The sequence below is a fragment of the Chinchilla lanigera genome, unplaced genomic scaffold, assembly GCF_000276665.1.
Source record: "Chinchilla lanigera isolate Chin_1 unplaced genomic scaffold, ChiLan1.0 scaffold00019, whole genome shotgun sequence".
Taxonomy (NCBI): domain Eukaryota; kingdom Metazoa; phylum Chordata; class Mammalia; order Rodentia; family Chinchillidae; genus Chinchilla; species Chinchilla lanigera.
This window is the reverse complement of record NW_004955420.1, coordinates 10,941,966-10,968,036: the sequence shown is the minus strand read 5'-3', so window position 1 is coordinate 10,968,036 and position 26,071 is coordinate 10,941,966. Positions and strand designations below refer to the sequence as shown.

At 38.7% G+C, this 26,071-nt stretch overlaps 1 long non-coding RNA gene across 1 annotated transcript in view; it reads left to right on the top strand.

The window, feature by feature from the left end:
- Positions 1–10,218: 10,218 nt before the first annotated feature.
- The window catches only part of LOC102023602, a 33,756-nt gene continuing 17,903 nt past the window's right edge, over positions 10,219–26,071 (top strand). The window contains exon 1 of the long non-coding RNA XR_260699.1: positions 10,219–10,283. This is a non-coding gene — a long non-coding RNA (uncharacterized LOC102023602). The remainder of the gene's footprint in view (positions 10,284–26,071) is intronic.

The following is a 26,071-nucleotide window of genomic DNA, read 5'->3' as shown; positions in this document are numbered from 1 at the left end:
ATCTGACATAACTAGAAAGGAATTACTCAGATGTGCTTCTTGGCCTCTGGTGTTCCCGTTCAGACTTACCAATCTCACAGAGGTAAGGGAGGAGGGGGTGTTGTAACACATCTTTCACTGTATCGCTTCACCGCCTGACAACTTAATTTGATACTCATAATGTCTAACTTTAAAATTAATCTTGCTAAAAAGATTTGTTTCAACAAGCCACCAAGTCTTAAACTCTTTTAGAAAATTAATAAGGAAAAAAACACTTTTATTTGTATAGCTTTATAACTTGAGGTCAGAATAAAAAGAAGATATTTTGTCAATTTTAGTATTTCTGTGACTATGGATTTATACTGATCTTCAGGAAAGTGATTTTTACCTACTTAAATGTATGCACTTGCTCATAAATGTAGCTTATTCTTGAACTTCATGAGAGGCAAAATATTCTCAAAATAGAATCAGTTTTGACAAGGCTTTGGAACATAAAGGCATATTGTTCATTAATCTCTGTATAAACTATACCTGCTGAGAAAATGGTACATTATGCATTATATTAATGAAAGTCAGAAAGATTCTGGGTGCTTTTGAATAATTTATTTATCTTCTAAATAATTTAATCACTTTGCTATCTTGGCTTCAATTTGAGCTCAGCAACCTTCTTATTCATATAAGTTGGTTAACCCCTCTGTGCCTCAGTTTTCTCATCTATAAAATAGATGTAATAATAGCACCGGGTGTGTATGACAATAAAGAGTAACTGAGTTTGTACATGTGATCAGCTTAGAACAGTGCCTGGCCCATCATACAGTAAGCAGTCAATAGATATTTATTTATTTATTTATAATGCTCTGTGTCCAAGGAGAGACTTTAGTAATGAACGAAAGGAAATAAATATATCAAAAAACAGTTGCCAGAGGCTTGGGGGTCAAGAGGCCTTGGTATGAGCATTTGTTTGGACATTAACCAGGCTCTGTGACCTTGGGAAAGTCTCTTAACCTCTCTGACCCTCTTTCCTTATCCTTAAGAGCTAATGCCTCCTTCCTCAACAAAATATTTTGAAGATTTAAGGTTATGTATTTAGGTTACTCCACACAATGCCTGAAATATATTAAGTGGTCTGTGGATTATAGCTACAATTATGATTACTATTTTGAATTTTAGTGCACTTTTAAAACTTGTTTTCTTATTTTTAAAATTTTTTGTTTTAAAGAGAATAATAAAAAACAGCAACAAAATAGCAACAATATAAACAAAAACAAAACAAAGCAAAAACAATAAAAATGATACAGGGTTTCAAAACAGAATGACAGGAATTCTTACATCTGGTAATCTGAGCGACTTTGTTGAAGATAACAATGTGATTTATTTCCTTATTTTTAATCCTCTTATAAATCCTGTTGTTCTGATAGGTGACATTAAAAATGCTTCCATGCCCTTACAGAAGTGCCTAGACTTCCAGGGACATGTCTGAGTGGTAACAGTAGCAAATCAACCTCTCTGAGATTTGGAGACCAGAGACTGGAATATAGCAATGTAGGGAAGTGAAGAAGGAGGAGAATGGGCCCTTAGGACCAAGCAAAGATCTATAGCAAGAATTGGAGCCCATGGGAAGAGCAAAGAGAGGGACTTCAATGCAGAAGAGAGAGGTGGCAAATGGTGCTTTTTCTCTGAATTCCAGTTTGTGGTATGAGAAAGGCAGCTCAAACCTACAGAGGCAACGTGACTACAGGAGAGTCTAGAGGCCTCCATGGAGAAAGGCACCAGTGGAGCAGAGCACTGGCTGCAGGATGCAGTGGTTGGTGAGTTATTCAGATTCATCCCCAGGAGAAAGAGACTTACTGGTCACCATTTTGGCAAAGGACCAAATGAACCTGGAACTCAGAGCAGCAGTGGGTTGACTCCATCTCAGGACTCCCTGTGTCAGGGTGAGGCACAGCTGTGGGAGACATCCAGAGTCAGGAAACCAAGTCTAAGCCAGCAAAAGGCACCCAGACAGAGGGTTGTAGGTTGAACAACTTGGGTCTGAGCCTCACAGCCAGAAACTAGGATCAGTTTGAACTTTACTGCAATTGAATATGCAGGTTTGTTGGGATAATCCAGGACCCTGAGTAATTCTACTGCAGGCTTCCTGAGATCATCCAACATGGACCTGGGCTCTGTCTGTCCCCTTTGCCTGCTAGTGACAGCAGAGACATGCCCTGAAGTGAATATTTTTTTCTTCTTGTTTTTCTCTTTTTATTGTTTGTGTTTTTATGTGAGTGTAAACATTGTTTCTAGTTTTTTGTTGTTATTTTGCTCTGTTCTTGTTTCCCTTTCTTCCTTCTTTTGTTCCCTCCTGTCTTATTCACCAGTTTCCCAAAGTCTGTGTAATCCTCCTTAGTTCTTCATCCTTGCTTCCAATCTCTCTTCTTCTATTTCTCTACTTTTTCCTTTTATCTCTTTCAAATTTTCTCCCATGAGGGTAAAGTCACTCTACTGAGAGGATATGTATGGTGTACAATTTTCTGGTTTGCTTTAGATTTCATTATATAAGTATAAATTTTGTTCATATGGCTAAAAAGTGGCAAATTGTTACCACATTTTGTCATTTTCTTGGCTTTGCTTGATGCTATTGTTATTAGTGACTGAACTACTATAGCTAAGGTAGCACACTTTTTGTAATCATTTGTTCTTCCTTTCATGCCAAGACTGAGATTGCCTGAGGGTCATAAACAACACTACAGACCAGTTCCAAAGAACTAGGGGCTAGGCCAGATAGGAAACAACTTCTCATCCCTAATAAATCAAAGATATAGGATCTTACATGAGGCTCTAAAGACAAAAGCCAGCTACACATATAAGACATCTGTAATGGTTGATTGATTGTATCAATTTGAGAAATTTAGAAGCTTAACTAAATTAGCTCAGCAATTCTATACCCTAGGGTGTAGAGGACCTACCCTAGGGAGCTTGTTGATGGGGGTATAAAAGGAAAATTAGGAAAGACAAGTCTTCTATTTTCCGGAATGCCAGTCTTTGCCTTCAGTTTGGACATTATCTCCTGGCTTCAAATGCAGACTGTTTTGCTTCTGCCTCAGATCCTACAGCCTTCCTGGTATAGACACTTCAGCTTTCCATCACAGACCTATTGGCCTCCTAATATGGACTTGCATAGGACACTGCAGTGAACACCAGACCTTGGACTAAAACCTTTGATCTCCAGTGTGCAGACACCCTCTGCACATTTCCTCATCCAATTCTGTGGCTGACTATAGTAAGCCAATCTTGTGATTTCTTCTATATTTGTATCTCTTGTGTTACACTTGTTTCTCTAGTAAAATACTGACTGATACATCTTTCAAAAATAGTTGTTTCCTAAGGGGTTCTTGATCTAGCAGTAAAGCTATCTATCTTGAGCAATTTGCAAGCATCAACACAGAAACTAAACTACAAGAAAAAAAAAAAAAACAGAAAAAATAAGAAGACATAGAAGTGAGAGGCAGCCACAGAGTTCCAGGTTATCCAAGGCAAACCCAGGGATCAATGAGGGGAAGAATTCAAAAACCACTCATCTGAACTCTCTGAAAAGGTAACAGGAGAAATATAAAGCAGATGAATGGGGCTCTAGAAAAAATCAAATTAGAAGCAATTTCTCAGATAACTAAAGAAATAATGACCACAATGAAGGACATAGTGAATCTAGAGTAGATAGAATAAAAAAAAAAAAGGAGCTTAGAAAAATGGTATAAATCATGAACACCACACATACAAAAGAAGTGGAATCCATGAAACAGATTCAAACACATATCCAAAGGATTAAATATTCTATTGAAATTATATGCAGCAGAATCAACCAATGTGAGTACAGAATATCAGCTCTAGAAGACAGGTTTGTGGTTAGCAATCACAAAAAGAAAGATTTCTTAAAAACAGCAAGAGATCATGAAAAATGAATCCAACAGCCAGTAGATGATGCAAGGAACAATAACATAAGGTTGATCAGAGTCAATGAAAAAGCAGGAGACAGTGAAAATAACATAAAAAACCTGTTTGCAGAAGTAATGGCAGAATACTTCTCACACATGGATAAAGAATTTGACAGATAAGTGAAGCATGTAGAATGCCAATTAACCATGAGAAGATTTCACCAAGGCATATAATAGTCAAGGTTCCAGAAATTCAAATAAGAACAGACTATTAAAAGCTGTGAGAGAAAAGAAGTAACTAACCTATAAAGGAAAACCCATCAGAATTACAGCAGACTTCTCATCACAAACCCTTCAGTCAAGGAGAGCTTGGTGTGAAGTATTTCAAGCCCTTAAAGAAAACAACTTCTAACATAGACTGATGTAGCCTTTTAATTTAATGGAGAAATAAGATACTTACATGACAAAGAACGCCTGAAGAAATTCATGACCAGCAAGCCAGCTCTCCAAAATATTCTGAAGGCATTTTAGAAAGAGGTAAAGAAAATCATAATTCTGTGAACTCAGATAGATTGAATCCACCAGGTAAAGCAAGCAGTTAAACAGAAGGGAAAGAAAGGGAAGCAACAACATGAAAATTATATGACAAGGATAAAATGAATACATATCACTTATAACCATCAAAGTTAATGGTCTCAATTTACCAATCAAAAGAAACAGACCAGCAAAATGGATCAAGAAACAAGATCCAACAATATGTTGTGTACAAGAAACACATTTAACTCAAAAAGAAATTCATAGGCTGAAAGTCAAAGGATGGAAAACAATACTCCATGCAACAGGAACCCAGAAAAAAATAAGAGTAGCTATTCAATTTGTAGACAAAATGGATTTGAAGACAAGACTGATCAAGAGAGACAAAGCATGTCACTACATACTTGTGAAGGAAAGAGAGAAAATCATGAATATATATATGCCGAATACCAGCAAAGCACAGCAATATAAAACAAATATTAACAGACATGAAAAAATCAGGTAAGCTTTAATACAATTGCAATGAAGGACCTTAATACTCCACTGTCACATATACACATCAAATAGACAAAAAATCAACAAAGAAATATCAGAACTGAAACAAATATTTGAACGAATGAATGTAGTACATGTCTATAGAGTGTTCCACCTCACAACATCAGAATAGACATTCTTCCCAGTTGCACATAACGTGCTCTCCAAAGTAGACTGCTTACTACCCAATAGAACATGCTTAAGTAAATGCAAAAAGAATTGAAATTATCCCATGAATATTATCAAGCCATACTGCAATGAAACTGTAAGTGAATGGCAAAAAAAAACAAAACAAAACAAAACAAAACAAAACAAAAAAAAACCCAAAAAAACCCAAAAACAAAAACAAAAACAAAAAACACTGCAGGAACACAGTTTAAATTAAAGAAAAAATTAGACAGTTTCCACAATTAAATGATATTGCCAATATGACATACTGGAACTTATGGGACACAATGAAACAGTACCATCAGAGAAATGTATAGTAGTGAATACCCATATCAGAAAAACAGAGTAAATGCAAATAAACAACCTAATGCTAAAACTGAAGCTTCTAGAAAAAGAAGAGCAAGTCAAGGCCAAACCTGACTTGTGGAAGAAAATGATAAAGATGAGAGCAGAAATTAATGCAATGGAGACTAGGAAGATGATACAATGAATCAAAGAGTTGGTTCTCTGAAAGATTAAATCAAATTGACAAACCCTTAGTCAAGCTTATCAAAAAGAGGAAAGACTCAAATCCATGCAATTACGAATGAAAGTGGTGAAATTATAACAGATCCTGCAGAAATCCAGAAGATCATCAATGCCTACTTCAAGCACCTGTAACCTATGTAATGGAAAATACAGAGGAAATGGATGGATTCCTAGATACATATGAATTTCCAAAGCTGAATCAAGAAGATATAAAAATTCTAAATAACCCAATATCAGTGAATGAAATTGAAGATGTAATTTAAAAAATACCAACAAAGAAAAGCTCTGGTCTTGATGGATTCAATGATGAATTCTATAAGAAATTTAGAGACGGTCTAATGTCCCTACTCCTTAAACTCTTTAATGAAATTGAAAAGGACACAATACTCTCAAACTCATTCCTGGAATAAAGCATTGCCCTGATACCAAAATCAGAGAAGGACCCAATCAAAAAAGAGAATTATAATCCAATTTCCCTAATGAACATAGCCACAAAAATCCTCAGTAAGATATCGGCAAATGGAATGCAGCATATCATCAAAAAGATTATATACCATGACCAAGTAGGGTTCATCCCAGGGATGCAGACGGTACAACATATGCAAATCAATAAATGTAATACACCATATTAACAGAACCAAGGACAAAACCTACATGATTATCTCAATAGATGCAGGAAAATCATATGACAAAGTGCAAAACCCATTCATGATAAAAAAAAAAAACTCAGAAAGTTGGAATAGATGGTTTTTATCTCAATCTGATAAAAGCTATCTATAACAAGCCCACAGTTAACATCATGCTAAATGGTCAAAAATTGTAAGCTTTTACTCTAAAATCAGGAACAAGACAAAGATATCCACTATCACCACTCCTGTTCAATATAGTTCTGGCAGCATTAGCCAGTGAGAACAATTAGACAAGAGAAAGAAAGAAAAGTAATATGGATAGGAAAGGAAGAAGTTAAACTGTCATTATTGCAGATGACATGATATAGAAGACCCAAGAAACTCTGCCAAAAGACTCCTAGGTTTAATAGCTAAACTCAGTAACATAGCTGGATACAAAATCAACACTCAAAAGTCAGTAGCTTTCCTATACATAAATAACAAACTCAGATAGAGAGAAACTAGGGAAATCACCATTTATAGAAGCATAAAAAATGAAATACTGAAGAATCAATCTAATGAAGGAAGAGAAAGACTTTCACATTGAAAACTACAGTACTCAGAAAAAGAAGATCAAAGAAGATATCAGAAAATGGAACGGTATCCCTTGCTCATGGGTAGGAAGAACCAATATAGTAAAAATAGCCATACTCCCAAAATTATTATACAGATTTAATGAATCCTGATCAAAATACCAATAGCATACCTCACAGAATTAGACAAAACAGTCCTAAAGTTCATTTGGAATGAGAGGAGAGCTAGACTAGATCCCTGGGCAATGAAAGGATTCTGGGCAACAAAGGCAAGGCAGGAGGTATCACAATCCCTGACCTGAAATTGTACTACAAAGCTACAGGAATAAAAACAGCATGGTACTGGAAAAAATGCAAATAAAAGAACAGATCTGAGGATTAATGGAATAGATTTGAAAATGCAGAAACATCTACAAATGTACTTAGCCACCTTATTTTTGACAAAGGAGCCAAACACCTTCACTGAAAGAAAGATAGCCTCTTTGGTAAGTGGTGCTGAAAAAACTAGCTTTCTACATCTTAAAGATTAAACCTAGAGCCATGTCTTTCACTATGCACTAAACTAAAACTGAAGTAGATCAAAGACCTAAATATTAAAACAGAAACACTAAATCTGCTAGAAGATAGAATAGGTGGGACTATCGAAGACATTGATGGAGGCCAAGATTTAATGGACAGAACCCCAATCATACAGGAAATATTACAAAGAATCACCAACTGGGATTGTATGTTATTAAACAGCTTTTGGACAGGAAATGAAACCACCAACAGAGTGAAGAGACAAGCCACAGTGGGGGAAAAATTGTTACCAGCTGTTCCTCAGACAAAGGAGTACTATCTAGAATATACAAAGAACTCAAAAAAATCAGACTCCTCAAATTTAAAGATCTAATCTAAAAACGGGCATCTGAAAGGAATAGACATTTCTCAGGTGACGAAGTAGGAACAGCAAATAAATCTATGAGCAAATGTTCAACATCACTGGTCATTTGAGAGATGCAAATTAAAATAATGCTGAGATTCTATCTCATCCTAGAAAGAATGCCTATTATTAAGAAATCAACCAATAACAAATGCTGTCAGGGCTGAGGGGAAAAAGGAACCCTTCTCCATTATTGGTGGGAGTGTAGACTGGTGCAACCACTGTGGAAATCAGTGTGGAGATTCCTCAAAAAAACTAGGACTACAGATTGTATTTGACTGAGCCGTTCCCCTTCTTGGTATCTTCCTGAAAGAATTAAAAGCATCATATCACAGCAATACATGCACACCCATGTTTATAGGAGCACGATTTGTAATAGCTAATTCTTGGAAACAGCCCAATGCCCATCAATGGATGAATGGAAAAAGAAAGTGTGGTTTTTCTGTACAATGGAATACTATGCTGCCATAAAGAAGAATAAATTTGAGATATTTTTAGGTATATGGATGCAAATTTTAAGTAAAATAACTCAGACACACATGTTTAAATATCACATTGTTTCTCTGGTGTGATAGACTGAAAGCATAAATAAGGACTAAAGTGTATAATAGATATTAGGAAATAGGAAAAAATGTTCAAATGGGAAGGGGAATAAGGGAGTGGAGGAGGGGAAAGGAAGAAAGGAGAAAGGAGAGACTAGAAGGAAAGGCAGAAACAAAGCTTTTGTAGATAAGGGGAGAGAGGGTTGAAGGGAAGGCAGGGGGTTGGGGAAAAAAGAAGAATGAAGATGTAGTATGTACAGGTCCAAATCCCTTATGATTAAAATGACCATTTTGTAAATCTAAAGAGTACCAATAGCACTAATTAACAAAAATTAGTTACCTCTCCTCTCTTCCCTGATCCATATAGCAGAAATGGGACTTATTCATTGTTAATGAATCACTTGCTATTTTTGAAAGAATAACACTTAGTGAATCTAGGAAAAAAGCCATCTCCATGGTGTGTTCTTCCTGATCAGTTAAAGAACATCAGTTTGTCTTTTTTTAAAATACTTGTAGCTCATAGCCAGGTGACGATATGCCATCCTATCTTCCCCATTTCCAGTAACGTAAGCCAAATTTTAAGATATTTCCTAAATACTCTGCCATTGTGACGAATACCTTCACTCATGGGACTTCGTTCATTATACCTTTAGGCTGGAGCCCTGAAAGTTAGCCAGGATGTTTTAAAGCAACTCTTCTTCGAAAGAACTCCTCTCTCTTTTTAAAACATGCTTTGCAATGAATTTGGGACAAATTAACAGCAATAATTCACACAACTAAAGTGTGAAAGGTCATCCTCTCAATGCTAAGCCTAAGACAATATGACTGAAGAAGGTGAAATTCACGTATTTCCGCCAAACCATGGGTCAGGCCCACGGGAGTATCAGTCTAGCGTTTAGAGCAGCAGCAGGGTCACGTGAGTGGAGTCGCTATCCACGGAACTGTGCGAGCTCCCTTTCTTTCTCTCTTCTGTGGATGGGCATTGCTACCCGGTTGCAGCCGCACTGGACTGGCAGTGCTGGAAGCTCGGCCCTCAAGGTCATTTCGGCAGTTGCTGGAGGTGGGATTCCATAGACAACCAGGGCAAGTTCTAGATGAGGTGTCACCCAGGTTCAGGAAGCTCAGTAAAACAGAGTTAGAGTAAATGAGACATGGGGTTTGGTTAACCTGGCTGAGGACGATGTCCTGTTAAGCAGCTTCAGTCACCAGTCACCGGCGTTACCATAGCAGTGAGAACCACAGCTCACTCACTGTTCATCCTTCCCTTCGACAAATATTTATCAAATACAGCTGTGTTCCAGATACTAAGCCGTGGGAACAGAGCAATGGGATAAAATCACAAAATGGGATCAGATCACTGCCTTTCCGAGGCTACTTTCTAGTGGGGCAGGTGGATGATAAGCAAGATAAATGATTAAGATATTTAGGACATCAGTAATCACTGCTAAAGAAAAAACAAAAGTATGCAGGAAAGAAGGTGAAAAGTGGAGATGGAAGCTTCAGTTAGGGTTTCTGGGGGAAATTCCACTGGGAAAGTGACTTGGGAGACAACACTTAAAGGACACTAAAGGCCTGCAACCTGGGTACCTGGGAAGAGCACTGCAGAAAGCGGTCAGAGGAGGAGCAAAGGCCCTGGGGCAGGAATGGGGCAGGATTGGGGCAGGGGTGTGCAAGTGTTGTCGGGAGGCTGGTGGGGCAGGAAGAAAGGGAGATGTGATCAGAGAGGTGGCTTCCTAGGCCATCAGAAAGAGATTTAGAGTTTTACTCTGACCAGAACCAGAACCACTAGAGGCTTTGGAGTGGAGGAGTTGTAAGATTTTAAGTGGAAACATAATGTGGCTTGCACTGTGACAGTTCCTCTCTGCTTTGAGAACAGATGGGAGGGGTGGGGGAGGGGAGGAAGGTCAGCGCCTCGGAGTGGGGCCGCTGGGAGGTGCTTAGGCCATGAGGACTCCGACCTGGTGAGTAGGATCTGTGCCCTTGTAACCCAGCCTGAGCGGGCAGGGTCCTCCCTCGGCCATGTGCGGATGCGGCTCCTGAGAGGGCGGAGAACGAATCCCTACAGACTGAATCGCTTAGCTCCTGCGTTTCGCATTCGCGGCTCTCCAGAGTGGTGAGAACCAAATATCTATTGTTTAGAAATTACCCAGGCTCTGGTATTTTTTGATGCAGCAAGAATGGGCCGAGGCAGGAAGGGCAGGAGGCAAAGCGGATGGCAGAGGCAGGAGGCTGGGAAGAGGCTTATTTGTGGTGTAAGCAGGCAAAGAGAATAGGGATCCGTGCAGGCTGGCGGTGAGAGGTGGACGACGGTTGAGTCTGCTTTGAAGATGGAACCAGGCGAGTTTGCTGACAGAGCAGCTGAGGGGTGGGAGAGAGGAGTAGCCAGGGAGGACACGGAGGGCTTGCTCTTCAAGGGGGCCGTGTGGGAGGCTGCGCAGGAGACCAGCTGCGCTGGTTCGGCGAGGCACACTGTTGGCCACCCGAGTGGAGAGTTCAGTCCGGCAGCTGGACAGACAGATCCAAAAGCAAAGGAGTGGAAGGGCGGAAAGCGTAGACTTGGGAGCCGCGGTCATGCAGACAGTAGGTAAAGTCACTAGACTTGAGTTTATCTCAAGCATGAGCTTAGATGGAAAAGATGACCATGAAGGGCAGACCAACAACAAAGCAAAAACAAACAAAAAACTAAGCTCTAAAGCAAAACAAAAGCAAACAAACAAAACCCCAGTACTTTTCCTGCGCGTGTAGGTTTGTTAGCTGACATGTGTGAGCATTTTCATGCTTCTGCGAGGTCTCGGCTCTGCGTCCGCTGCAGCGTAAGCGGCGATCCACCTCACCGTCTGGTGGGTCCGGTGCGCAGCACAGGCTCACAGCCAGCACGGAGATCAGAACCGCGGGGATAAATCTGACACCCGAAGTAAATTTCTACCCCAGATCCCTAAGTCCGAAGTCTTGGAATTCAAAACCATAGCTGATAAAATCACTCAAGTACAATAATATTTGTATAAGCCGAACATTAAAATGTAAAATAATTGGATATCTATCTAATCTCTCTCCAGGGATTTAGCAGCTGCTACCATCTGACCTTGATTATTTTTTTCACAGAGCTTCACCTAGGCTGACTCTAAATGACTAATGACTGGATTTTTATGAATGTGTTAATTTTAATCATATATATATAATTATATCCTTAACTTAAATCACATATGACTTGAAACGGTATAGATAATACTCGAGCATTCATAAATATGTGAATATTTAGAAAATGTAGATATTAATTGTGAATGCAAAAAATGTAAAGTACACATATCAGGATGGGTTATAAAAATCAGAGATTCAAAGTAAACCTCACTTGGGGGGTACCGATTGAGGTTACCCAAGAAATCAAAAACTAATTGATTAATTCAGAGCCAATAAATCAAACAGCCCTCATTTAATAGACAAAGTCGAGCTCCAGAAGGCGGTGTGTGCCCCTAGATAACCCGCAGCTTCCGCCAGTCCAGTGAAGGACATCCTGACTGCGGAAGTAGTGTGTGATCTATATTCCTGGGAAGAAATAGGGGGGGGGGAAATAATAATAATAGAGAAAGTAGAGAAAAAAATAAACCCATGGTATTGAAAACTTTGCAGCCTATGTCAGTGTAAATTTACTGATCAGTTCTTTATTCACTTAAAATGATGTAAAATTAATGTACTAGATTTCTAGAGTAGAATCAATGCTCTTGGAAAAAAATATTTACGTGCTTGTGGAACTAACGTGCTTGCCTTGAGTTTTTCATTAAACTGTTTGCAATAAGGGAATGTATACTTGGAAGACATTCAAAGTTTAGAGTAAGGAAATAAAGCAACTGCTGAGCATTTCTCCCATCAACAAGTCCCTCGGTCACGGGCTGGAGAGCACATGTTTCCATGGACAGGGTTCCCTGCGCATTTTTAGCACAAATGCTCCTTTCTGATGTCACAGGGCCTGAGTGAAGGTCCCAGCTAAACGGTTTTCTCCCTGGGGGTGTGCAGCAAGCAGGTTCCCGAAGACCCCAGGAGGAATCAGTCCAAACACTGCGACCGTTATTTACCCGAACGGGGGCTCGGCAGCTGGGTGCTTCATGTTATGCAAATGGCCTCTCGCTCTGGGAAGAAAGGCCCAAGCGCTGGCACTCGCGAGGCAAACGTTCTCTGCTGCGGGAGAGGGGCCAGCAAAAGAGAAACCAGCCAGGTGTGAGCGGACGGTGCAGGGCAGGACCAGAAGCTTCTTCCAAAGCAGAAACTGCTGAAGGCAGACTCTGCCTGCTGGGGACTGTTCCACACTCGCAGCCCCAGCAAACAACAGATGCAACGTATTTCCTCTCTTCCGCGTCCTTCCTCTGGGTGAATTCATTTGTAAAACACTTCCTGTGTGAAAGTTATGGAAAGGTACACAGGGAAGGCAGTAGCTAAAAAGCTCTAGGGGCTAAGAGAAGAATGATGAAGCTTGACAGATCTGTGCAGGAGGGAGTCGCAGTTCTACAGCTTTCTGGCTTTGAATACTGAGACTCTCAATTGCTCTTGCGTCTCAGTTTCCTCTTCTGTGAAATGGGCACCATAGGACTAGCTCATAGTAGGACCTATAGTGAGATTTGTTAGATACCTTTCTGTGCCTCTACTATGTGGCAGTAACTGGTTGCTATCAAAGCTGACAATTCAATTATTCAGTTTCTCAAAACTCAAAGTATGGCATTTCCTGGGAGTCTGGGGATCTAGAGGTTGTAGGAAGCCCGAAGAAATAACCCTGTAAGCACCCAACCTCCTAAGGCTTGTCCATTCAACAAGGAACACTGACACTGTTCAGAAGCAGGGCTCTTTCCATCCAGTTATAAGAGCTGTGGGTGAAACCGACTAGTTAAAAGAGCCTCCGTAAGGCTGCTTAGTACTTACAGGCTCTGACGTCCTTCTCTCTTCAGTTACCCATGTGTGCAAGGTAAAAAGCTGTCATTTAGAAGGAAGATCCGTGAGCCTTCCCTGCTGCTCCAAACCTTATTTTGTACCCATACATAAAATGTTGGCTCACTTTCAAGCTTTTATAATACTGTCTGTATTTTTGTGAGGCTTGAGGCTGGATATTAGGTTTTGAAGTTCATGTTATAGATCCTCTGTTTTCAATGCTGTATAATATTCTCCAATGTGACTATTTCACAGCGTATTATGCAGTCTTCCACTGATGCAAAGCTGAAGCTTTGCTTTCACGTTAGCGTTTTGCTGTCTTGTGTTTCAGTTGCTTTTCTTTTTCTTTTTTTTTGGTACCGGGAATTGAACTCAGGACCTTGTGCTTGGTAGGCAGGCGCTGTGCTGCTGAGCTATAGCCCTGGCCCTTTGTGTTTCAGTTTTATACTATTACACATTATGCTGCCACAAGCATCCTTGTACAGGTCTCCTATTCTGAGCTACTCTAGCATGTGAGCCTTGAGCTGGATTGCTGGAATGTAAGGCATTGAACTGGACAAGCTTTTCTCTGTAGGAAGCAGTAATTTAGACTCAAGCACACATCCACGAAAAACACAACAAGCAAAAGTCTTGACCTTCATGTGCTTACATTTGAATGATGCTGGGAGACCGACAGTAAGCCAAATAAACTGGAAATTCTTTCTGTGGGAAGCTGCTAAGTATTATGGAGAACACTGGAACAGGAATGGCAAGAGGAAGCATGGGGACAGTTTCCAAATTTTAATCGGGTGGCTGGGGAGAGCAGAGCGCTGGTCAGGTAACCTGGGAACAGGTTTGAAAGAGATGCGACCCAGATCATGTGGGTGTGGCAGGGAGAGTGTCTCAGAGTATGCAGATCCTTAACTCTATTAGATGATGCAAAATGTTTTTCCAGAATGGTTGTGTCTGCCTGGGCTGCCCCCTGCAGGTGCCCAGTTCCTGGGCTCTGGACCCTTGCTGCCCCTTGACTTTGCCGGATGTTTTATATTCTGGAAATCTGATTGAGCAGGCTTGGATTCCTGTGATTTTACTTCGAGTTTTCTTATCATGAAAGGTTTGAGCATCTTTTCACAGGTTTGTAGGGGTATCACTGTTTCCCCTTGTATGCACTACCTCTTCAACTCTTTTCCCTACTTTTATGTTTTCTACCTTTCTTATTATATTCCAGCTTTCTGTTCTTGGATTATTAATCCTTTATCAATCATATGTGTCACTAATATATTGTGTCTTTGTGGCTTATTATTTCACTTTAGTTGCTGTGCTTTTGGATAAAGACTACCTTAATTTTCATATATTTAAATCTCTATAATGACTATTGGCTTTTGTCTAATTAAAAAAAGTAATACACATTTCTCTATTCTTAGGGTAGAAAAATATATATTCTACTGTATCTTCTGCTAAACAGTTTTTTTCACATTTAAGTGTATTTGTAATTTATTTCTACATATATATGAAGTCAGGTCCATCTAATTTTGTCATATGTGAATTTCATAGCACCATATATTAAAAAGCCCATCATTTCCCCACCAAGTTTTAATATAACTTTTACCACAGATCAAGTTTGTATACAGTGTTTTGCTTTTTTACTAGGATTTCTATTCTGTACATTGGTATCTTTGTCTAACACTATGCCAAGACTATTCTTTCTTTCTTTTTTTTTTTTTTTCCAGTACCGGGAATCAAACTCTTGACCTCAGGCTTGCCAGGCAAGTGCTTACACTGCTGAGCTACATTCCCAGCCCCAAGGCTATTCTTTCTTAATTGGTGCAAATTTTTAAAAATTGTAGGTCTCTGGTCAGGCTAATCTTCTCACCTTTTTTTTTTTCTTTAGGAGCATCTTGGATATTCTAAATCCATGCTCTTCTGTGTAACTTAAAAATCAGTTTGGTAAATTCTTCCAGAAAAAAAGTTGAAGTTTTTTTCAGAATTTCTACGAGTCAGAATTTAAAAGTCACTTCAGAGAGAAATGACATCTTTGAAGCACTGAATCCCCTACACATACCCTTTAGTGCCTTTCTCCACATCTGAATCAAAATTTATGCTTATGTTCATAAACATTTGGCGCGTCGCATGCTATTAGTTTATTTGTGTTTTTTTCTATTATTGTAAATAATGTTTTAAAGTTATCTTTTCACCATTTGCTGTTTGCTTATAGAAATGTATGGTTTTATTGCAAGTCATGTCCTGATTATCTGGTTATCTGTAGATTCTACTGAGTTTTCTACAAGACGGCCCTACCATTTGCAAATAAGAGCTTTGTTTCAGCCTTTCCTTTTTCATGTGTTATTTATCTTGTCACATAGGAGATAGCCTTCAATGACATTTAGCGTCCTCCAAGTTATTCTTGAGCTTAAAGGGAAAGCTTTTCCTTCTGCATTAAGTGTGACGACTTCTGTAGAACTTTTGTAGATACTATGTTGAAGATTAAAGAAGTTGTTATCTTTGACTAGTTGGTAGGAACTTTTTTTTTTTTTTTTGGTTTTTTTCTCCGGTACCGGGAACCGAACTCACGACCTTGCGCTTGCCAGGCAGGCGCTTTTGCCGCTGAGCTAAATCCCCAGCCCCGGTAGGAACTTTTATAACAAAGTTTTATAAATAATTTTCTGCATCTATTGAAATAGTCTTTTTTTCTTTAATTTGTTAATGTGGCAAGCTGTAGTAATGATCATAATGTTAAGTCAATCTTAATTTGCTAGGATAAAATAAACTTGATTTAAGGTATTATCCTTTCATATTGCTGGATTTATTGTTTATTTAAGATTTTTGCCTCCGTATTTCAAAGTGAGATTTACAGTTTTCCTTTTTAGGTCTTAATATCAATTTACGTTAGTTGATGAATGTTCCTGCTTTTACTTACTCCAAAGTAATTTGCAGAAGATTGAATTTATATGTTCCTTATAATCTCCAGTAGAACTCTTAGGTAAAACTATCTGGACCTGTATTTTCTTTGTGGAAAGGTTTTAATTACTGATTCCATTTATTTGATTGTTGTCAGATTACTTAGGTTATTCTTTTCTTTTGAGTCATTGAAATTATACTTCCCTAAAACATTTTCCATTTCAAGTAATTTTCAAATTAATTAGCAGAACTTTCTCATAATGGTCTCTTATTGCTTAAATCTGGAGAAATTGTGATTTTATGCCCCTATTCATTTTTATATTGTTTTTATTTTTGACACTTTGTTAAAATGCTGATCAGTTTTCCCTAAGGTAGTTTTTATTGATCCCATTTACTTTGTATTTGTTTTCAATTCTATTAATTTCTGTCTTATGCTTATTATTTATTTCTCTTTACTTTCTTTGATTACACAGTATTATTTTGTTAATTTTCCTCTAGCTTCCTAAACCAACTAGTTACTTCTTAATATCTATTTACCTTTCCCCCATATAAATAGATTAGTACTATGAATTTCCCTTTCAAATTTCAAAACTACATATAGTATCTGTATTACTCTTTCATTTCAATTTTTCTAATTTTTGTTATATCATTTTTTTTTCCACTAGACAGTAAACAAAGCATGTTGCTGGGAGCCCAACCTATGTGGATGACTTGGGTCTGGTTTAAGTGGGTTTCTTCGGGAATTTGGGTTTACTTGTGTTAGACCTGTAGTGGTGGATCCCTCGTATCTCCACAAGCCTGATCATCAGCTTTAGATGTTTGGCCCACCCAGCTGGCATGTTTCGGGGCTGAAAACTCAGGTGAGGAGTCACTGGTAACCGAGAACACTCAAGAGATATGTTTTATCCTCTTCCCTTTATGAAGTTTTGAAAGCGTATTTTTCTTCCCTGTGAAGTCAGGTTTTTCTATGTTGCCCTTACTTGGAAATTTCTATGTTGTAACCCTGTAGAGTTTGGGGTTTTAGCTGTATGACAGTCATCTATAATGAACACCTCACCATTGAATAAGCCCTGTGTTTTAACTCTTATCACTGGTGTGAACACTGAATCTCAAAGTCAGCGGGTTCAGCCAAGTTCAGGTAAGGGCTCAGACACTGTTTTTTGTGCTCAGCTTGACTCTTTGGGCTTCTCTGCTTTCACTTAATGTTTGAATGCTTATGTTTTTGCCATTTCATCAGCTCCTTTAGCAAGGTGCTTTGCATTTTTTAAAGAGCATGTATCAGGGTTGGGTTTTGTTTGTTTTGTTTTTGTTTTTTAGTAGGAGTGTCATTCAGGTCTCTAGCTGGCCTTACTGCTCTGTAGAGAAGCAGTGGTACCTTTCCACCAACTAGGAGGTAAAATCTGTCCTTCCACATTTTAAAACCAATCATGTGGGCTAGAGCTGCAACTCGGTGGTAGAGCATTAACCTGTCGTGTGTAAAGCACTGGGTTTCATCCTTAACAATATAAAAAGCAAGCAAATAAGTAAAACCAGTCATTGCTTTTCTTCCTTGATTCTTGCTGTTTAAATTTTTAAATCTACATATATGAAGGGAGGTCATGGTGACCACCTCTTCCCAGTTTGTGTCACAGGGAGCCCCATAGTGGTTTTATTATTCAGTATCTAAACACTTCCATATCACCCAAATTCAAATGAGCTTTGAACCTTGGGAATAAAGGCTTATGAGAGGTTTCTATCACCACTTTATTCTTTAATTTTTAATTTAGGCTTCTTTAGAATTAATATCAAGCTCATAGCTGTCTGACATTAATGTTAATCTTGTAGGCCAAGGGTTTCCGAAATGAGACGTGCAAACCTCTCTGAGGACAGAAGAAATTCCACTGGCAAGTGTTTTATCTTAGAAATCAAAAGGAATAATATCTACAAGTATTTAATACAAGAATTAACACTCATGCCCTTACTTGGTCTGCATGTACTGAGGGAAGAGGGGAGGCCCACAGTGTGGTGGGTCCTCAGGGGCCCCCCTCACTTCCTCCTCAGCCCACCCTGACTTCCTGTGATGGGGATGCCCAGTTCAATGCGTTTCCAGGAATGTTCTAGAAGCTTATGCTCTCAAAACGCACACATGATTTTAGAATTTTTTCCTGCACAGATGCTGTGAATAATAGAGAATATTAATTGTGCAACAACAAGAAAATGGCAGAGATGAGCTTTTACCTAATATAAGCTCTTTGCTGACCACATTACAAAGAAAAAAATTAATGATCCTATCATATCTGACAGGACATTGTTCACTTCCTCCAAACATAATTATCAAGAAATCTCTTTGAGACTTAAAGAAGAAGAGAGGAGGGGAGCAGGCTGAGGAGAGGGGGGTACGGTCAAAGTATATTTTATCCGTGTGTGAAAAATCTCACAATGAAACCCATTTTTAAAAAAATTAAGAGACATATTATTACAGTATGGATTTACATTCACTTGTATTAGTGGATAAACTTGCTATATATATATGTATTTTTTTTTTGGCCCTGAGATATTAGGTAATGGTAGTTATAGATGTACATTATATGTTGTATATGTACAATAAGTTAATATAAATGTACTGAGGCTGCAGTTAGCAATTGCTAATCATTTAGAAAGATTTGAAATCTACTGTTTAGGCACCTTCTCTAAAGACACCTCCACGCCGACACACCTAATTACTTTCTCTCTGATTCATGTGGCTCATATCGGCACCGTGGTTTGGGTGACTTACTCTTTGCCCTTTACAGTAGAAGGATTCATTTGGATCAAGATTTATCCCATGTCCGTATGAAACAATCACCACTTTCCCTCCACTTTTAATTGTTGGACTAGGTGCATTTTATTTTCAAAACTTTTTGTTCATTTTCCCCAGTCTCATGGCTCTTACACATAGTTGGATATAAAGAGGTAAATACTTTTGGCAAAATATTCCAAGGCTAATCATGACTACATGGCATATGTCACAGAGCCATTAACGCCATCGGAGTCGAAGTCTACACATCTGAAGCATGGCTTGGCTTTGTTGTAAATGTTTCTAGGTTGGAAATTCTTAGATAGAGCATATACATATCCAAAGACCTCTGAGGATATGTATACAAAGACCTCTGAGGGTCTACGAAAAGACCGCATTTATAGCTGTAATGCAACCAAGGTAGTCAAATCTAGTTATCTGAGATTGATTTTTAGTTGTGAAGGTTAGATACTCCCTATACTTTGAAGACTCTATAAGGGATGAAAGCCAGAATTAGGGGGAAAAAAACAGATCGTCCTTGCCAGCAGCCTTCCTTTCCCTTTTCCAGTAATAATTAGTATAACACAAATTAACTGCTGGGTTCCAAGGGAGCAAGGATTTTTTATTTTGGGCCGAACAAATTTATCTCATTATCTACTGAATCACATCACCATCGTTACCTAACTTCCTTCCATCATGTGATGTTGTCTTGCTTTTATGGCTTAAAACCTCTTTGTTTGCTGACTGATTACTTGATGCTACACCGTCTAATGCGTTGCATACAGGAGAAACTACATATGGAAGGGAGATGTAAAGAATAGAGTTAAAATAAATTACAAATAGGAAGGCCAGTGCTCGGGCACCTTGACCATCCCTGGCCATATGGCTCCCAGAGCCCACGGCTAGTAGTTCCCGGTGGGTTGAGCTCAGGAGACTCAGGATTTTCTGCCTCCTTTGCCTTTTTTATGGACTGGGTAGGTAAACCACACAACAGACATAAATGAAATGAAGTAAGAGGATCTTGCAGAGAATACTGAGGAATGGGGCATGGTGGCAGAACGCATGCTGTTAAACCAAAGAATAATTCAAAATTTCCCTCGAAGAAACAGACCTTAGGGGATCTTCATGCTAATCTACCCTCTGCTTCCCAATTACCCCCACCCTTACCCACCAAATGCTTTCCAAGTGTTTTCTCTACCGTATGGGAATTTTCCAAATTGTCCAACATCATGTAACCAAAAGCTATTCTTTATTGGCCTGTTGTCATTGCTAATGTGCTTTTCTATACGCGCTTTTCTTTCTTTCTTTTTTTCTTTTTTTGACTCCTATGGTTAATGGGTTGTGATCCAAGAAGCACACAATAGCCCATAATACATCATAATTATTAATTAGTATTTCTCGAACGCTCATTGGGTTCATAAAACTACTCCAGGCACAATGATTATTAAAATTCTTGTGATGAGGGAAGGCAACGGCAATAGGGGTTGCTTGAGAAGACACCAGTATAAAAGAGGCGCTCGGAGAACATAAAGGAGGAATCCTTTTCCTGTCAGTGTCTCTCTTGTAACTACTGTATCTGTGGCTCGCTGGTGCCTGCTTGCCATTGTCACCACACTTGGGCAAATTTACAACGGAATGATGAACACCAATATGTGTCCCCTTGTTGGTGTTCCCTCCTCCTCCTTCTCCTCCTCTTTTTTTTTCACTTTACTTTGTCTTCTTCTTTTGTTTGTTTTCTGAATGGCTGTTTCTCATACTCTACTAAACATACATAAAACATCCTACTTGGCTTTCTCCTCAGAAAGACACCTTCATAATAGACACAAGGCCGAGATCAGGAGGACCTGAATGGGTCTCCATTAAAATGAAATTAAAGGATCATTCTAACAATGTGTTCATCACTCCACTATTCAAATATTTTAAAGTATTTTAAACCTCTTGCTTTTGGGTGACCTGTAAGATCCCGGGATGTGATAATTGCCGGTGCTCCCTGCAAGCTCGTATCACCGTGCCTTACGTGGGCATTGTAGGCCATAAGGCTTCTTTAGGCACAAATTGCGGAACAATTACTGATGAGAGAAAGGTCATAATAATAGGTTACAGAAGTCTGGCCGGCTTTGGGACCACTTAGGAGGAACCATTTTGTCCTATTGTTATAAGGATAAGAAGGAAGTACTTTAAGGTAGTTAGAGGCAAGCAAACAAAAGCCAGGCTAGCAGAGCTATATAACTTCTACTTTCACTTCCTGCCTACTCCATTACTTCTAGCATTATGAGAGAAATAACATGATTGGAATGACCTAAAGGTTAGGGGGTGGGCAAGTTTTTACCTAGAGGAAAGTAGATCGAATACTGTTGGCTAAACCTTTCTGAAAGTGAAAGGTAGTAACATTTAACAAAATACCAAGTTGGCTATAGGGGTGTGAAAGGACTCCCATCATTTAGTCACTGGGTTTTTTCCTTCTCCCCAAGTGTGTGTCCTTTAGTAAGGAAGAAAGGTAGACGGGGTTGGCAGAGTCGGGGAGGGGGACAGGGGAGGGTGAGCAGGAGTTGGAGAGAAAGAGACAGAGGGAATTGTTTGCTTGAAAACTGAATGTCTATTATGACGCTTCTACAGCTCCAGTCATTCCAAGTGCTGTATCAAGAAATCGATAAGATTCTGAATTGTTTTCAATCAATATTTCTTGAGCATTTATTCTGTGTCAAAAGTGACTTAAAGCTCAAATATCTTTCCTTTTAGCACATAAGACTTATTCATTTAAGCTCTGTGGCTCTTTAAAAGGGTTGTGTAGAAGAAAGATATCTGGTCTCAGGAAACTTAAAAAAGATCTGGCGGCGGTTCAGTCCTGAAAAATAGGCAGATTCATGATATTAAGGACAAAATGCATTTTTAAAAGAAGCACTTATAAACCTACAGAAGCAGCAGTAAAATACATTGTGATATTACCAAGAGCAAAAATAAACCTTTTATTATTTGCTGGATATTTATGTTTTTTGTTTGTTTTTCTCCGGTACCAGGAACCGAACTCATGACCTTGCACATGCCAGGCAGGCGCTTTTGCCGCTGAGCTAAATCCCCAGCCCCTTGCTGGATATTTATGGTATTGACTAAATCACCCATGCCGTAAATTATATACTTTTCCTATATGAGATAAGAGGAATATTATCAAGCTTTGAAAGTGAAGTTGATATTTAATCCGCCCATGAATTTCAAATTCAAGGACGTGATTCCCGGCCAGGGGTATGAAGAGAATCAGCATTCAGAACAAAGGAATCAAGTGGTCAAGCTGGTCAGCGCAGAAGGAGCTGGAGCCGAACAATGGCCCCTTGGAAGAAAAAGTAAGTTGTTCAGGAAGCCCGACTAGGAATGGCAGTGCCATTCAAACAAAAAAGCCTTCTGGTTTTCTGCCAATAGCGAATTTTATTTACATATTCCTACCAATAATTTTTTTTAAGATATCTAAGCTGGAGCATTAGTGTTTTGTTAGTCTTAGAATTTGCTGCCAAAGGTAGTGATAACCACAACAGAACAAATCTATTCAGAAAGTTTCCTCTGTGTTCTCAGGAGCTACTTGGTTCCTCTGCAATAACCAAATGATTCTCAGAAGTTTAAGATAAGCAGTTTAACTTTGATGCATTTACTGAAGGCAGTACAACTCTTTTTTTTTCTTTTTGGTAGTATTGGGGATTGAATCCAGGGGCACTCTATCACTGGGCTGTGCCCTCAACACCTCTTCTTTTTATTTTGGGGCAGAGTCTCACTAAATTGCCCAGGCTGGCCTTGAACTTGTGATTCTCTGGCCTCAGCCTCTCAAGTAGGGTTTATAGGAAACACAGAAGACAGAAGAACTTCAGTGTGTTCAAACCACAGTGTGATCAAACTCATTTTCTCGACAAAGGTAGCCTGGGTGATTTAAGAGGGTGGGGACAGAAGGAATCTACAAAAAGAGGTATCAAAAAGAGATATCAACCAATCAACCAGTCATAATGTGTGGACATTATTTTTAATTCTTGATAAAAGATGAAACTGCTTCTTAAAATTATGACATTTTGGGGACATTTGAGAATTTGAACGCTGAATAGTTATTCAATCATATTAAAAATTACTATTATCCTTTACAGCAATACTGACTTGTCATAGGGCTTTTAAAGTCTTTACTTTTTAGAGATATTTACGTATGAAATGATATGAGGTATATTCTGAAATAATCTGGGGGGAAGGAGAAACCAGTACAATTAAAATGGTATTTATGAATTAATAATTATTAAAATTAGATGATGGATACATGGGAGTTTGCTATATTGTTCTGTGCTCTGCCTACTTATGAATTTTTTTTTTTTTTTTGCAGTACTGGGGATTGAGCTCATGACCTTGTGCTTGCCAAGCAGGTGCTTATGCCACTGAGCTATATCCTCAGCCTTCTGCCTACTTTTGTATATATATATATATTTTACACATGTACACAAAATTTACACACATACACAAAATTTACATATCTATACAAATTTTCCATAATTAAAAAATTTCTTTTTAGAAAAGTGATCAGTGAGCTAAAATCAGAAAAATATGCACAGAAGCCTCAGTTTGAGATGTGGCGGTAAATTTTTAACTATATAAAAATAGAGATACTATTTGATTCAGCTGTACCTCTCTTGGGTCCCTTCTTGAAAGTATTACACATATACAAAGTACAACTCATAATAGCAAGATCTTGGAAGCAGCTTTGTATCCATCAACAGATGAATGGATAAGGAAAATATGGTATTGACATTCAATGGAGTAGTACTTGGCCATAAAGAAAGATATATTTGAGTCATTTGTGGGAAATCATTGAGAACATATTGCTAAATGAAATAAAGTAGACACAGAAGCTTAAATATGGCATGGTTTATCCTATATGAGAAACTCAAAATATAAATAAGTTAGAGAGCAAGTCAAAGACAGATGATAGAAAATAAGGAGACAGACTCTGTGGAGAGGAGAAGGGGATCTGGGAATGGGAGGGATGGGAGAAAGGAGAGGAAAAGAGGAAGTAAAGAGGATCAGATGCAATATGTACAAGTACCAGCTTCCTACAGTGAATATATTTATCATTATCACAAACATGTACCAATAACAAAGGGGAAAAGGAAGTATTAAATTATCACTAATATTTTTTTAAACACTTTTAGCTGGTTCTCAGTGAGAGGGAAGATTTGATGTGTGTGTAGCATTTGCTGGTTCTGTGGGGTAAATGCTCCACCATGACCATTTCAGATGAGACCGGGCGCGTTCAGGGTGATATGGCCGTAGACCACCAAGCCATTTCAGCATCTGGCTCTCACTCTTACATGAATGACCCCAGACTGATGCTTTCTTGTTAAACTTCTTGTGTCTTTGAGACATTTGAGGGTGGAGAACCAGTTGTAAGAGAGAAGAATCTGTACATCTATCCAGATGGCCTGACTGACTTTCTAGAAATTACTCCTTATCTCATCCTTCTCCTGCCTACATGAATTTATTTTTTTAAGTAGGTGAACTTTATGTTTTTAAGCAATCTTGCTGGTTGATTTATCTTTTGGCAGATATCTTACTAAAATCCACCATGCACTTTTCTACATTTTTTAAATGGTGGATACTGAACCCAAATTTCTTTAACAAATAGTGATAATAATATTGCTTTGATATTATAGGTTTATTTTTATAAATTGTTGAAGTTGCTCTGGGGGGATAGCTCAGGGCTGTAAAGGAATTTGGTGCTACAAAATGATCCGAAACTGATAGGGTATTTGTCTTCTCCATGTTTGACTTTTGCAGTGTTCCTTTATCAGCCCTTGATGTCTGGTTGCCAGCTATGACTTTGTACCTGTATCCATGTGAACTTGAGAAATAAATAATAATTATCTATAAGTTTTGTCACACTTATTTATACAATTGTTGCTTTCTGATGTACATTAGTCATAAGCTTCACCTGAACTCTCATACCACAGGAAGTGAATGTGACTACTTCTGGGTAGTAACATTCCTTGCTATGTGAGCATCAAATCCTACCACAGGAAGTGAATGTGACTACTTCCGGGTAGTAACATTGCCTGCTACTAGAGTGCTGTGTTTCCACAAGCAATGATAGCTTGGATAGCTGGGCTTACTCAATTGCTTGAATATTTTTATTATATTTTACACTTACAATTTCACACTGATATCTGATAATAGAAAAGCTCATGCTAGTGACAAGATGTATAGATCTTAGAAGTGCAAAAAGACAGAAATCATTAAGCACGTCACCCAGGGAATTCTTGGCCTCAACTGGAGTTAATACTCAAATGTGAAGGAAATGAACAAAATTAAAACTACAGTACTTGGGAAGTACTGGAAGTTATAACACTAATGTTTGGGGCTAACTTTAATTTTTAGCTCTCTGAGAGTGAAAATCCTAACAACACTTAAGTATAGCCTGTTATTAGAATGTTTCACATTTAACCTGAATATTTCCTTTCTATTTAATTAAATAATTTGTTTCTTTGCAGTACTGGGGTTGAGGCCATGGCCTTCACACTGAGCTACATCCCCAGCCCTTTTTAAATTTTGAGGCTGTCTCACTAAGTTGTGAAATTGCCCAGGCTGGCTGCTGCCAGGACCCCGCACCATCCCTTGGTGTCTCTGCCCCTGGCCACACCTCTGTGAAGCTGCTCTTCACGTACTCACCTTAATCATAGTGTTTGATAAACATCTGTTTCCTCTGGGAGCTTCAGGGATAAACTAGGCAGCAGGACCTGGGGAGTGACAGGTCAGTGTCTCAAGCTCCCTAACGTCTTTACTGACCGTCATTTTGTACAGAATATGAAGGGAAAAGTGACCGTGCTACTGATGAAGTGAACAAGTTCCCAGTGTTTTTCTTCATCACCATTAGAATTCTGTTTATGATTACTGTAGTCACTTGCACTCTTGTGAGCAAGATGGGCAACTGGATAAGTCTGCGTTCCTCACGTGCATATTTTATTTCATTCCTTATTGCATGGACACAGAACAGCCCCGTGAGAGGAATAGCAGAAGGCATGGCTGATTCCAGGGTGTTAATCTCATCTGTGACCGTAAGCACTCTGGATGCTTTAACTCCTTATCTCTGTGTATCTTTTAAATGGGAATAATTTCATCTGAGTCTTGGCCAAATTAAGTAGTAGTTCAAATCTGCTCTTTTTTTCTTCTCCAAAAGCACAAGATAAT